This window comes from Prionailurus viverrinus, chromosome F2 (assembly GCF_022837055.1).
Source record: "Prionailurus viverrinus isolate Anna chromosome F2, UM_Priviv_1.0, whole genome shotgun sequence".
NCBI classification, from domain to species: Eukaryota; Metazoa; Chordata; class Mammalia; order Carnivora; family Felidae; genus Prionailurus; species Prionailurus viverrinus.
In genome coordinates this window covers 40,448,549-40,463,852 of record NC_062578.1, presented here as the reverse complement: position 1 = coordinate 40,463,852, position 15,304 = coordinate 40,448,549, and the positions used below count along the sequence as shown (strand labels likewise).

General features: G+C 42.6%; 1 long non-coding RNA gene across 2 annotated transcripts in view; it reads left to right on the top strand.

Annotated features, from left to right (window-relative positions):
• LOC125156738 (uncharacterized) overlaps positions 1–14,899 on the top strand; it is a 256,694-nt gene extending 241,795 nt beyond the window's left edge. For both annotated transcript variants that reach the window (XR_007148752.1, XR_007148750.1), the window contains exons 3-4: positions 13,035–13,352; positions 14,758–14,899. This is a non-coding gene — a long non-coding RNA (uncharacterized LOC125156738). The remainder of the gene's footprint in view (positions 1–13,034; positions 13,353–14,757) is intronic.
• The last annotated feature ends 405 nt before the right edge of the window (positions 14,900–15,304 follow it).

Sequence of the window (15,304 nt, the reverse complement as noted above, 5' to 3'; positions counted from 1 at the left end):
GAATGACATCACAATGCTAGTTTAAAAATTGGGAACTTTACGATTGTAAATGCACCTGATTAGAGAGTCACTAGGGGAAAATGCTCAGCTGAAGAGACAGAAAAATTATTTGAAAATCTTTATCATATAATCATTCTGGAAGGAAAAAAAGGATATATCAGGCCTAGGATAAAGGTGACACTGGCTCGGACAATTTTAGGACAATTTTATTGTCCTTGTTCTTTAAATGTTCTACTACCCCCCCAAGCTTTTTTTTTTTTTTTTGTCTTTTTTTTTTTTGTCTTTTTAAATTGGAGGAAAAAAAATAAAGCAAAGTGCTTCTTTCCCGACCATGTTCCTTTCCTTTTTTCTCCACTCTAATGACATTTGGCAGGCTCGGCTGTGTAATGCTTGACTGGTTTTATTGTTGTCTGTTCCCAGTGGGGAATAGTTGACGCTGCTCTCTGTTTTCAATTGATATCCATTTTCAACAATATTGCTTTCTATTAGATTCCTGCACAGTTTGTGCCGAGCAAACTGAATATTTACTGGGCTGACCTCAAAGCCTTCATATCAACAAACACTAGAATAAGCAAAATATGCATTTTTAAGATCAAATGTTTTCAAATGCTCCTTTCAAAATTATTATTTTTTAAATGCACTGTGAACTGCAGATTAAAGGATATTATATTGCCACTTCTGTCAGTCCATTCTTATTTATTTATTTTCACACATTAAATAATGGGATTAAACACAAAAGAAGTTGTATGCACCTACCTGGGCAAGGTTAAAAGCAATTCAGTTTTCTCATATTTAGCAATCCCTCCTTTTTAAGCAATAAAGCATGTTTACTCATTGCTTTTTAATGCAGACAATGTTAATAATATCACATTGAGCAGAGCAACTGAGTCTGACAAACTGGAAGACACGTAACCATTTCAAGGCTTCCTCAGGGGCCAGGGACTCTGTGTTAGAACTGAGGGGTCAAGATTGAATTTAGCCAGAAAGAAAGCCAAAAAGCCAGTGAATTACATGGATTTTCAAGTATCTTTCAATCTGCTAGGCAAAGTTTCCAGAATCTTAATTGTATGCCCTACCTACATCACCATGTATCTGGCTGCAGTTGGTATATAAGAGAGAAAGATATTTGGGGCCCCTTGGGGTCTCAGTCAGTTGAGCGTCCGACTTCTGCTCAGGTCATGATCTCTTGGTTCGTGAGTTCAAGCTCCGCGTCCAGTTCTGTGCTGACAGCTCAGAGCCTGGAGCCTGATTGGGATTCTGTGTGTCTCTCTCTCTGCTCCTCCCCCACTCACACTCTGTCTCTCTCTCAAAAACAAATAAACATTAAAATAAAAATTAAAAAAAAGAGAAAGATGTTTGGTTTGGGGAGATTAAAAAGCAGAAAAGGATTGTTTTTTATGATGGGTACATCAGGAACTATTGCAATATAGTCAAATCTATTTAGTTACTTTTAAAAAGGCTTGTGATTCTTTTTTTTAATTTATTTTTTTAATGTTTATTCATTTTTGAGAGAGGGAGAGAGACAGAGCGTGAGCAGGGGAGGGGCAGAGAGAGAGGGAGACACAGAATCTGAAGCAGGCTCCAGGTTCTGAGCTGCCAGCACCGAGCCTGACGCGGGGCTCAAACCCACAGACTGTGAGATCATGATCCTAGCCGAAGTCAGATGCTTAACTGAGTGAGCCATCCAGCCCACCCCCTGCAAAAGGCTTGTAATTCTTTTATACTGAAGTTGAAACAAACCATATTAGAATGAGTCTGCCTAAAATGTATTGGTTAGGTTGAAGTAACTATAGGTAATTTAAGCAAAGAAGCCTGCACAGTGAGGTGGAGATTGACTTCTATGAAGGGCAGTGTTAATGATACATGCCCACCTGACCCTCATGTTACAGAGGAGAAAACCATTTTATAAGCTCTCACATGTCACAGGCAAAGAAGAGTAAGCCCAATTTCCCATTTACAAAGTTTTCTCCCTCTTTCACTTCTTTCTTTTTCCCTCCTTTCCTTTCATAAATATTTAGTAAGTATCTACATTAGCAGCCTCATTTCTCTTTAGGCAGAGACTCATCTCCCTGTTACCATTTCTTGGGCCCATACTACCTGCGAGCTACTCAGTGCCAAGCACTTTCCATACCTATCGTTTACCGGCCCCCCTCCCAACAGCCCCAGGGCTCTGACCGCTTTATTTTACTACTTCTCAAAGTATGTGTGCGTTACAGCTGAAACACACCAGAGCCTTTAAGGATCATCTGCCATTCGAAGCATCTTACTTAGAAAATGTGGCCAAGTGGAGATTGTGCGGGCCTGGCAAGCAGTGGCCGGGGCCCGACAGGCCGGGTGGTTCTGGGAAAACCCTTTACTCAGCTTCATTTTTCACCATCTGTGTCTCAGTTTTTCTATTTGTAAACCGGACATAATTAAAACTGCCCACTGGGCCTTTCACAGGCATGTTGGGAGGGTTAGCAAGTGGCTGCAAAGTTTCCTTAGCTCTTTGAAAGAGAGGTGTTACAAGAAATTCAAGGCAGGAGGCTTTTATGCAAGGCATTGTCTGCATTTACATGTAAACCTCCCTTTTTTTGAGAATAAATATGGCATTCTTTGGCCCTAATGAAGAGCATGGTTAATCAGTAGGATCTCAATCAAAAATACAATTTATATGGATTCCAGGAATGCCTGGAATCTCACGACCAGTATGGAACTGACTTAACAGGCTGATGGGACACTGGGTGCTCTGGGTGGGTGTTCAACAAACTAGGGTTCCAATCCACTGCTGTCGCTAAGCAGCTGTGTCAACCCTGGTGGGAGATTTCCCTCCCTCAGCTTCTTCACTGGTGAAAATAATACCCATTCTGATCACCTCCAAGGGGAATAAAACTAAGGAATACATGAAAGTATTTAGAATGATATGAAGCATCATTTGCATGTAATATGTGCTATTGGTGATTTTTGAAAATGGAATGAGATAGTCCTAAACTTTCTTCTTTGGCTAATTGCAGTTGCATTAAACCAATGCAGTACAGATTGTTTAAGAGTAAAGACTTCATTCTCCCTGTTGTTCTTTATCCTGTATTTTGTCGTTAAATTTTGGCTATCTTCCTTGTTGAGTATTAAAGCAGCTACCAGCCAGGTATTTCTCCAAATGCTTTGTTCCTAAGAAGTACCCTCAGATGTAAGATGCATTTCATTCTTACCAAAAACATACATGACTTGTGACCCAAGAGTGTTTTCTCAAAGCTTCTCTCATGAAGCTTGTCCAGGAATCTGCAGATCAAATATACAGTGTGCTAGTTGCACAAATGATTTTTTTAGGGTCCTTTGCACCATCGTAACGTTCTCACATCTATGACCGTATTTCCCAAGTGGTATCAGAATTCAATTATGCTTTACTTGATTTTTCCCCTTTCAAATGCAAATGATTATTTATCAAAATCGTGAGCATGCAAATGACAAAAGTAAAATAGATTTCATTGAGATCTGTTGCTTTGGAGGGTATTTCATTTAAATTGGATTAGTAAGATGGAACTTCCATTTTCTCTCTGTGAGTTGCAGGCCCACCCTTGGGAAGTAGACTTGAAGCAAGGTCGCTTGGAAGGTTGACAGCCCAAAGTATGTGGCATCATCTTGGTGATGGCTATTGTAGGTGCATGAGTGTAAGTTATTGTAAAGAAGAAAGGCCTTGGGCAAAGACATAAAGGATGGGAGAAATTACAGTGTGTCCCCTTAATTAGGTCAAATTGAGTTAAAATGAACTTCTCTATCCTAGAAGGGGAGAAAAGACAAAAAATGTGGTTTTTGTTTTTATTTGTATTTATTTTATTTATTTTTTGTGTGTGGTTTTTGTTTTTAAAAGGAGAGTAAGATGGGGTGCCTGGTTGGCTCAGTCAGTTAAGTGACTGACTCTTGATCTTGGCTCAGGTCATGATCTCACGGGTTCGTGGGTTCGAGGCCCATGACGGGTTCTGTGTTGACAGTGTGAAGCCTGCTTGGAATGCTCTCTCCCCTTTCTCTGCCCCTCCATTGCTCAAGCTCTCTCTCTCAAAATAAATAAACTTGAAAAAAAAAATAAAATAAAAGCAGACTAAGATAAAGGGGAGAGAGAAAGACAGAGGATTATATGCCATTCCTCTGCTTTCTTTCCATATGCTATGAGCCTCCATTATTCCAGTTTGTTCAAGTGTCGGGGTTAATCTAAGGCATGCGGCTTAGTTCCATGTCATGTCTTGGAGGGGTTTAGAATACCCACATTTCCTTCTTTTTTTTTTTTTATATGTTTTTTAAAATTATTTTTTAGACAGAGAAGAGAGAGAGCATGCACAAGCCGGGGAGGGTCAGAGAGAGGGAGACACAGAATCTGAAGCAGGCTCCAGGCTCTGAGCTGTCAGCACAGAGCCCGACACGGGGCTCGAACCCACCAACCGTGAGATCATGACCTGAGCTGAAGTGGGAGGCTCAACCAACTGAGCCACTCGGGTGCCCCCCTCTTTTTTTTTGGTAATTTTAAAAATGTTTGTTTGTTTGTTTATTTTGAGATGGCGGGAGAGAGAACGTGTGTGTGTGTGTGTGTGTGTGTGTGTGTGTGTAAAGAGCAGAGAGAGAGGGAGAGAGAATCCCACACTGGATTAGGGCTCGAATTCACAAACCGTGAAATCATGATCTGAGCTGAAATCAAGAGTCGGAGGCTTAACCGTCTGAGCCCCCAGGCGCCTCCCCACGTTCCCCCCCCCCCCCCCCGGAAAGCATTCGGAACCTGGGACGCGCCCATGGCCCAGAGCCTACCAAAAAGTAGCCGGAAGCTGTGTATCCAGGAGAGGATGCAGCACAGTGGTACAGGCCACTGGAGGCGAAGGCAGCGCGTGTGCGGATGGCATCTGGGGGCTCGGAATGGAGAGCACCGTGCGAGAGCCAGGGCTTAGAACGAAAGTGGGGCGGTGGGAGTAAGTGGCCCAGGAGGGAGGAGCGTGAAGCTGGCCAGAGATGGGCTCTCACTTAGCTGCCTGCAGTTAAGGCCAGGGACTGAACTGCTGGAAGCTCCGGCTCTACACTTCCGGAAACAGCGAAGGAATCGGGTGGACTTTAGGAACGTTGGAAGTAACAAGTGAGATGGGGTGTGTAAAAAGCATTTTGTCCCAGAAGTCCTGTTAGGATTGGATGTGAGGTTGGCGCAACCGCGGAAGCAGGAAGGGCAGCCTGCAGGGAGGGGTCTTCTGAAGCTTGCAGTCACGGCACCCCTCCCCCGTCCTGGGGCATCTGGCTCATCGGTGCACAGCGGGCAGTGGGTATCTGGGCTGCCAGACTCTTCCCAGCACCCCTTGGTGGGTGCTTACCTCATCTGGAGTCCCCTTTTAGGAAGGGGAGAACTGTGAGCACCTAACTCATACGAAAAACCTGCTTAGGGATAGAGCTTTCTGGATCCAATCTCAGAACCTCAGCCTCAGGAAGTGACCCTGCAGAGCACAGCACTCTTGAACTGACTTGAGGAGAAAGAGGCAGACCTTAAAACATCTTCACAAAGGAAGAAAATATTATCAGCCCAGACACAGACACCGTAAAGACATAGTTTAGCGCCTACGGTTGGTTGGATTTCATAAAATGAAGAAAATCAACCCAGAGGCCTGTTTGTGGAGTTGAGGCATGATCGTATTTTAGTTTTCTTAACTAAATAAATCCATCGGTTGACAAAGAGGAGAGGGTAGTGGGTTAGACAGAGAAGCTATGATTGAAGACTTGAAGGCAGGGTCAGCTAGAGAGGCATTGATCACAGTCTCATTAGTCCTGGAACAGAAACAAAAATGAATTTGAAATGCGGGGAGGGGGCGGGGGAGGGCAGAAAAGGGACCAAAGGGAAATATGGGTACATTTTCCAACAGCATGATACATAACATACGCATGAGCTCGGACGCTGAGATACAATTCATCGGTTAAATTCCTGACAGATACTGAACCAGGGCAAAATGTTTCTATCATCCCAGACCTCTTTCTCTTTGCCTTTCTAGTAAAGCATGCTGAAATAACATCAACCACATAAAAAAGGCGTTCTGCTCCTGGTAAGCATTATTAATGTTGCAACACTGCAAAATAGCTTTCCAAGTCAAGTCAGGTATAGTGAGGATGATGGGAGAGACAGGCAATTGGAGAGCTTGGGACATCATTACTATTGGCAAGTCATTTCTCTGCTTTGGATTTGAAGAAGCCTATATTAGCCACAAAAGAGATCTATAAAAGAGCCGATTGCATTATTTTATTAAATTGGGAGTGAAGCTGATCATAAAATTTAATATTAGGAGGAACCAGAACAATTGGCGCAAAATTAAAGTAACTGTTATGAAAAACTTCGTCTTCCAGGCTGCCATCAGCTGCCCCGCTGTCCTGTGTCTTGTCAAACCGCATCCCTCGTTATTTTTCTTTTGCTTAGAAAATGTAGTTCTGTGCCTCACACGAATCTTCCTTTTCCTGCCCACTACATTTTTTCTCTGCTCACACTGTTTCTTGTGCCTGCCTCCTTGGTTCTCATTTATTCTAGTCCCATGGCATCTTTCAAGATCTGGTAGAAAGCTTTCCTGGGTCTCCTTGAGGAATCAATCCCGGGATTCAGGGGAGCCCAATAATGAAGACCTCTCTTCCCCACCTGAGTTCTGACCCAGCTGAGAAGTATACGGAAACAGGACAAAAGCCATCCTTACTCTGATAAGGCTGAAGAATGTGGCACGTGGGTCTCATAATCTGGAAGTGGAATGACATGCCTACTGCAGAGATCTGCCCTCAGGTGAGAGAGGCAGAAGGTGTGCTCTGGGTGGGCAGGCTCACTCCCAAGAGAAAGAGGAAGGGACAGAGCTGTGTAGAACCACTTCCTGATGCCAAGCTGCTTCTCTTCCAGTTCCCCCTTTGGCCAACTCTAGCCTGGAATCATAGAGAGGGGAGGGATTGCAGGAAAAGTCATTCTCAGCTTAAACAAACTGATGATAGAAGAGTCTAGTGCAGTCAATACCTTGATAACTTGGCATTATGTGTAATATATTATTATGTACATTATATGTAATGTAAACCATTATGAATATACCTCAGATAGGTAGGAAAAAGAGAAGAAAAAGAAAAGCAAACTATATAGGGCTTCATACCAAATTAAGGAAGAAATAGTAGTAAGAACTACCATCCTCTTTTCTGCAACTGGTCACACAGTCATTGCTGGCATTTAAAGCTTCTTTCTTTCTGTAACCTTGCCATGTTCCCTTTGCTCCAATCTGGGGCCTCAACTCATCATGGTTCTTGTCTGATGGTGGGTGGGGGACCTAAACTGTTACTCCGGAAGGTTCTGTCTGTTAGCTGTCTCACCTATAATGGGCCACTGCAGTTTTCTATTTCCTTTATCACAGAGCATTGGGAGTATTAAGAGGCCTCTGCTCCTATTATGCAGTAGTGTGGTATAATAAGAAAAATATCTGGTCTTTGTTCCTGGTTCCTGCCACAGAGCACCTAAACCCCTTGGGATTTCCTGAGGGATAAGGGTGATGGGATGTCATTTGTTCTCCTGAGGGCACTCTTGGTAGCCCTGTAGATAGCTTCAGGATAGGGGTTGGTCATCAGAGAAACAACCACGTGATTAGAGAGTTAGAACTTTCAGTCTCCTGCCACAACCTCTAGGGAGGGGTGAGGGGATAAAGATTGAGTTAATCATCAATGGCCAACAATTTAATCAGTCATGTCTATGTAATGCCACCTCCATTAAAAACCCTTAATTGATGGGATCTGGGGAACTTCTGAGTTGGTGTATGCATACATGTGCAGGCAGGGTAGCATATCCCAACCCTGTGGGGACAGAGGCTCCTGCATTCAGGATCCTTCTGGACATTGCCATATGTACCTTTTCATCTGGCTGTTCATTTGTATCTTTTATAATCAACTGTAATTGTAAGCACAGAATTTTCCTGAGTTCTATGAGTCATTCTTATAAATTACTGAAACTGAGGAGGGGGGTTATGGGAACCCCCCAACTTTGTAGCCAAGTTGGACAGAAGCGTGGGTAACCCGGGACCCGATACTCGCAATTGGCATCTGAAATGGGAGCAGTTTTGTGGGACTGAGCCCTTAAACCTGTGGAGTCTGACACTAACTCAGATAGTTAATATCAGAATTAAATTGGATTTGGAGGACACCCAGTTGGTGTCAAAATTGGTTGGTGGGAGGGAGAAAACCTTTCAAGTAGCAAACCAATTTTTTTTTTGATAGACTCAATCACCCCAACCAATAAAGGAACCTCCTTCTTTGACAGTTGGTTTACTGATGTGAAGAGCCCAAGTGGCCAGGTGGTCATCTCAGCTTCCAGTTTAATGAAACATGTGTGTGTGCACACACGTGTACCCATGCAGGCACACCCCTGGAAACCTTCTTCCTTAGGAACAAAGCATTTGAAACCAGCAGAGCCCAAAATTGTGAGGAAAGGAAGCAGAAATTTTACTAGTAGAGGACACGGGTAATAGTAATATGAGCCACTTCTATTTCCATCCCTTGATTCTCAGGATCCTGAATCCTCTCTATGGAAGAAACAGTACAATATATTAGTCATTAATCTGGCACTTACTGCATCCTAGAGGGTGTCACAAAAGAATGGTTCCGCACTGATACCGTTAACTGTGTCTTCAAAGGCCTTTCTACCATTCTGTTAAGCCTCAGAAAGATGAGGGTTATGGTAAGCGCAGTGAATTCCATGAATATAAGCCCATGATCCACTTTATTTGCTGAAAAATTACTTCTCTTGTCCAGAGCGATATTATGTAGAGTAGTATGATAGTAAATAAGGCACTCTGCAAGTTCATGGATGGTAGTTTTGGCATTTGTGTTGTGGGAAGTGAAGGCAAATCCATATTCAGAGGAAGTGTCAATTCCATGAGAACAAAGTACTGCCTCTAATGGAAAGGCATGGAAGGCCACATGGAGGTCGTCCAGTGTAATCAACCTGCTATTAGGTGGCTGGCAGTTTTACCAAGAAATGGCGCCATATCAGGGGCTCAGTGTTGACCCCCGCTGTTGACAGGTTACACATTCAGCAATGACTACAGCCAGATCAGCATACCATTGGGTCCAACACCAATCGTTGACCTACAAGACTATGAGCAAATCAATGTTTTAAGCTACTAACTTTTGAGGTAGTTTGTTGCACAGCAAAGGCTAACTTAAACAGAAATTGGTACCAGGAAGTGAGGTGCTGCCATCACAAAAAACTTAAAACATATGGCACTAGTTTTGTTTCAAAGTAATTGGCAAAACCACTGCATGTGGTGACTTGGAAGTTAGAAAATGTAACTAACTAATACGATTGTGGATCCAATTAAGAAAATTTTCAGTCAGAGTGTTGAAAACATATATGAAGAAAGGGATGAACTAAAGAAAACTATTCAGTTTGCAGGCAGAAAGTAGAGGAAGTATAGAGGGCCTTTCTAGAGTTTCTAAATTAGAAAATAAAATAGTTTTCAGTCACAGTCTCTTCAGTCTACAAAAGATCCTTCTAAAATCTTTTGGGGGGGGTTGGTTTTAAGCACCTGTACAGACCTCAGAAAGATTTGTGGTGGTTCCTAGAAGATTCTCTCAATAGGGCAAGATAACTTCTAAAGACTTCAAGGGCATTAATTTATAGCATCCTGATTTCCTGCCAAAAGAAGAAAGGAGAGCACATCAAAAACAATTGTGTGTGTGTGTGTTCTGTGTCTAATTAAATGGACTCTACCCTGATACATAGGAAACCCACAAAGTTTTAAAGGGGTCTGTATAAGGTTGCATTTTAATGGGACCCAAACAGTTCAAAGTAAACAGATGACTCTGGGCCCTCAAATTTCTTTGAAAAGGGAGCAGGATGAGAAAAGCTATTTCTCTGTAAATAAGGGCTATTTCTTATTGTATATGTACATGACTGGATTCCTGAGTTGCTATGCACCAATGATTCCTATTTACTTCCCATTTCTCCTTTTTTAAAAAATTTTTTAAAGCTTATTTATTTCTTTTGAGAGAGACAGAGACAGTGCGAGTTGGGGAGGGGCAGAGATAGGGATGGAGGGAGAGAATCCCAAGCAGGCTCCACACTGTCAGTACAGAGACTGAGGTGGGGCTCGAATTCATGAAACGATGAGATCATGACCTGAGCCAAAACCAAGAGTTGGATACTTAACTGATTGAGCCACCCAGGTACCCCTCTCTTTTTTTTTTGAATGGAGATATTTATTACGATTTTCTTATTGCCATCTCACCATTGCATGTTGGGTATGTGGGGAGAGGGAGCAAACAAGTGTGTCTGTTTAGTTCACAAATTTCCGGACTAAGAGGAGCCACATGCAAGAAGCTGTACCTAAGAGGCCTTGTCCACATCTGAACCATCCACATCTGGATGAAGTTCCCAAGATATTGGACTCTGCGTTTGTGATAAAACTATATGATAGTTTCCAGCAATCTCGGAAGTGAGTGAATAATTACAATAATACAAATAATACAAATAATTATAGCTAGTGGGTGATTGTGGAAGATTACATCTGGCCACAAATTCTTTGCAGCTTGTCCCATGAAGAGATGGAGCGGGTTTCTCTACCTCTTGAATTGTGGCTGGCTCATGACTCGATTCAACCAACCAACCAACCAACCAACCAAACAGACAGACAAAAATGTGACAGAAGTGACAATGTGTAAACTGTGAGTCTAAGCCTCCAGAGACCTTGCAGTTTCTGAACTTGCTCTCTTGGAACATGTCTACTCTGAATAAGCCTGCCCTCTTTTTCCTGTGGAGAGAAAGGCCTGGCCACCCCAACCCTGCCAGCTGTCTCAGCTGAGGCCCCAGATATAGGAGTGGGATCATCAGATGCTATGTAAGGCCAAGGTGCCTGTGTCTCAGCTGAGCCCAACCCAAACCTGCAACCCACAGAATTGAGAGAAGGTAAATGATTATTTCAAGCCACAGAGTTTTGAGGTGGTTCTTTGCCCAACAAAATCCAGTTTTGTGGCTTCATATAGAAGTCTTTTGTCTTTTACTGAAATTGCAAAAACCTTGAGGGCAGTAACTGCATTTTGCAATATTTGTGATTTCTGTAACACTTAGCACAGGGCTGGGTACATATTGATAGTATGTGAATGCTTTTTATGTGCTGGAGGCTATTATTCTTATGTTCGGAAATACAGAGTTTAAAAAGTAAAAGAATATCAGAAGAAAAAGTTTAGGCTGGCTAAGCCTATCATAGGGTTTCCTTCCTCGTTCCTGCCTCCTTTTTCACCCCTGACAAGGGGAACAGGTGTGGTCTTTAACCCCTGGTCTTCAGAATCAGAGGGGACCAGATTTTTTCCATGTATTTCATTGTTAGACTCTCAATGGGTAGTGAAGAAGTGTCCACTGCTTAAAGAGGTGACAATATAAATAAAGAAAAAAACTAAATGTTTTGGCAGCAGGGAGTATTAGCCCAAACTCTGAATCTTTCAGCTTTGCCCATGGATGTTACTGGGCCTAATAACCAGTTGAAAGCAGACCAGTGAGAGTCAGAACAGTTGCCTGGAATCATCTTGCTTCCTTCCTGATCTGATTCTGCTCTTCTTCTCTTTCCTCCTGAATCCTGGCCTTTGGCTTTGTTTCCCATTTACAACCTACTTACTCTTCCCTTTGAACTTGGCATTGCTATTAAGTATTCTTGGCTTGGGCTGTTAGTAATTCATACAGATGCTGGCTTAGGCTCACCTTTGGATCTTTCCACCCAGACTTGCCTTAGATAGGCTGCTGTGACCTAATTTTAGCTCCTCGTGGAGTAACCATCAAGAGATGCTGCCAGAATGGGCTGAGAGGTGGGTGAGGACCTCGTGCACATTGACTTCACATCTTCTGCTGTTAGGTCTTGGAGGTCATTTGCTAATCGGATCAAGAGAAAAGAGTAATGTAGTCTGCTACCATTGAAAAACAAGAGATGTAAAAATTTCCTCAATGAAATTATTATGTAACACACACAATGCATTTTCTCTCGCTGGAGTATAGAGAGGTAGTTCCTAGGCTGTGCCTACCCAGGTGTCTGCAGAGCTGGGCTCAGGGTTCCTGCCTCCGTGCCCACCAGGGAGCTCTGCTTCATTCTGCTTTAAATGTGGGTGATGCGTAGAAGGATCCTGTAAAGGATTCTGCAGTGTAAGGCTTAGATGTGAATGCACACCATCTTTATTTGTTAAGCGTAGAATAAGAGCTCATCATGAGAAACGTGCTCAGTAAATGTGTGTTGGCCAACGAACTGAATATCTCTTCACTATAAGAACAGTAGAGGTACTTTAAAAGCCATGTTGTGACTTTTAATTTTGCGATAAGGTCAAAATATGATTTGTTCCCTTTATGCTTCTTTAAAGATCACACGTGAATCTCTAAAGTGATAGTTACTAAAACTGTGGGTGGGCCAAGTCAGCAAATGACAATACTGCCTTTCTGTGTATGAGGCTTCATTAATACTTCAATATTCGTCTGAAGACAGAAGGGTGTGTGTCCCCCAATCCCCTTGCTTCCCATTATGTTTTTGCTTGATTACTGCAGGTGTGCAAAAGCCTTTTCTGTGTGAAGCCACATGTCTCTGCATAGGAGTTTGGGGTTTGAGAGTGCATTTATCAAATGCATGCCAACTCTTGCAAAACTCCCTAAGAAAATTGTAGAACACCTGCATACTAATGGTTTTTATTGTTGAAATTATTTTATTGCACAATCAAAAACCTACAATCATATCATGGAAACATGCTCCATGACTCCAAGTACAAAAATTGGCTGTGAACTTCACTGCTGACACTTTATTTCTTGTAATTAAACTTTTACTTTTATTTCACCTATTTTATCCCATAAACGGGGGGAAAAAAATAAAACATATGGAGGGAACTGCGGGATGTTGTGGTTTATTCCATGTTTTGGTATTTTTAGCTGTTCCCAATGAACCTGAAGCCCTGAAATTTGTACTCAAAGTGTATTAAAAAGACAAATTCATTAGTTAAAAAATATTGAAAAGCTAGCTATATATGTAGGTTGGAATCTTCTCTATTTCCTTGTCTTGCAGAAAGTAACAGACCACAGTCGCCGGTATTTTCTTTCCTCTTCAAAACCACTTCTGCTCCAAAGACCATGAACCTGAACTGAAGAAACGACTCTTTCCTGCTGGTGTGAGATAATTCAGTCTCCATGATGTCTTAATCCTGGGCCTCCCTTAATTGACTTCTAACTGTGCTGAACTGTGGCTGCTAGGAGTTGCAATGTGGATCGCAATTTACAAGGCACTGGAATCGTTTCTCGTCCTCAAATTAGTCCTGAGCCATACTCGAGAAAGATTAAAAAAAAAAAAAAAGGTTTACCTTTCCTGGCTGTCTTGCCATCTCAAGTAAGACTTTCTTACCATCTCAGAATGGATGGTTGCCTTTTAACAATTTAGTTAGGGACAGAAAGGAAAGAGCATTACGGCTGCCGATAACATGTCAATTTTGTCTTAATAAAGTTGCCTCCCCAAACCATAAGAGACTCTTAAATACAGAGAACAAACTGAGGATTGCTGGAGGGGAGGTAGGTGGGGGGGGGGGGGGTGGGCTAAGTGGTGATAGGGATTAAGGAGGGCACTTGGGATGAGCACTGGGTGTTGTATGTAAGTGATGAATCACTACATTCTACTCCTGAATCCATCACTACAGTATATGTTACCTAACTTGGATTTAAATTAAAAAAAAAAAAAGTTGCCTCCCATGGCTCATCTCGTCTAGGGGAATTGGAGAGCTCCTAATGCTTTTAGATGTTCATGAGGGGGTGGTGATTATTTTGAAGCCCTGTTCTGTGGGGATCCAATATAAGGATCACCTCCTTTTCCTTTTCCATGAATGTCTTTGGAATATATTTATTAATTAGGAAGTATTCTAGACCTTAGCAGCAGGGGGAAAAAAGGAGAAGGTTATTTCTTCTATGGCCCCTTATAGCCATGTAACATTTACTTCTACCTAACCTACGTTGCTTCTTCCTTTCCTTCTTTGGACCCTCCAACCTAGAAAGCCATGATATATGCACACATGAACACCAATGGGTATAGGTGCTCCGTTAACTCTTGGAATAAAGAAGATACGTTAGAATCCTCAAAGAATTCACATCCAAAGGGGGAGACATATACATAAATGATGGTGATATAATTTAAAAAGATATATGTGAAGAGTTTTTATGGCATCAGAAAGGAGAGACACCTATCACTGGGGCTGGAGGAGTCCACGGTGGTTTTCTGGAGGAAAAGGCAGCAGAATTAACTTTAAGGATGAGTCAGAATCAGCCAGGAAAGGAAATGTTAAGAGGATCCTTTAGGCAGAAGGAATGGATGAGAAAAGCAGGGAAGGTTAAATAGGTAGTGTGTGTGCAGGAATCACAAGCTGTTTCATGCCACACCGGAGAGCAGATGGGGAGGTTTGGGGAGAGCTAATCAGGCCCGGAGGTAGGTATGTGTAGTATTACATGCCGTGGCAACCAGCTTGGACTTCATCAAGTAGAGGATGGGGATGCTCTTATGCAGGGAGTAAAAGTGGTCGGATTGGTGCCTTATGTATGTCATTTGGGCAGCTGGGCACAGGGTGAATTTGAGCACAGGAAAAGTAAGGCTGCAGGTCAGATAGCAGGCTGATACAGTTGTCCAAGAAAAAGTCCTGAACTAGGGTGGTGACAGCTGATGGTGAGGGGTTACGGCTGAGAAATACCTAATAGGTTAAACTGGAAGGGCTTGCACTAAGTTCATAGAAGGCGACTCATTAATTTTTCAGAACGGCCACAGAACTTACTCAGCTTTGAAGAGACTGGATCCTCCATTTGAGACCTGAAGACCCTCCATCATGCAAGACTGACTGCCTGCCTATAACTTTGTGGAGAGGCTGGTATTAACATACCAGGGCTCATGGGTGAGCATTCAGGTATGAAATCAGTTCTTATGAGAATTCCATGAAGTCTGCTCCTTCTCACTCTCAGGAACCTTTGGACATTTGTGGGATAACTATTATGGAGAACCCAGGATGAATGGGGCTGGGATGATTAGGACTAGCTTTTGGCTATGAAGCCTACAATTCCCATCTCTAAGTGTTTCCAGATTGAGAGCCATATATTTTGTCATGGAAATGCCATTTGGCTCCTAGAATGATTCCTCAGAGCTTTTAGGAGAAAGCCAGCATCCTGAACTTTGTGCTCAAGGTCCTTTCATGGTCTGTCCCTGTCTTCTTCATTCTCGTTTCCCATCACGTGACACATGCATTCTTTCTCCGTGTCTTGCAATTTGCAAATGTCGTTCTACTTTTGAAATCTTGTCCCACAGTTGTC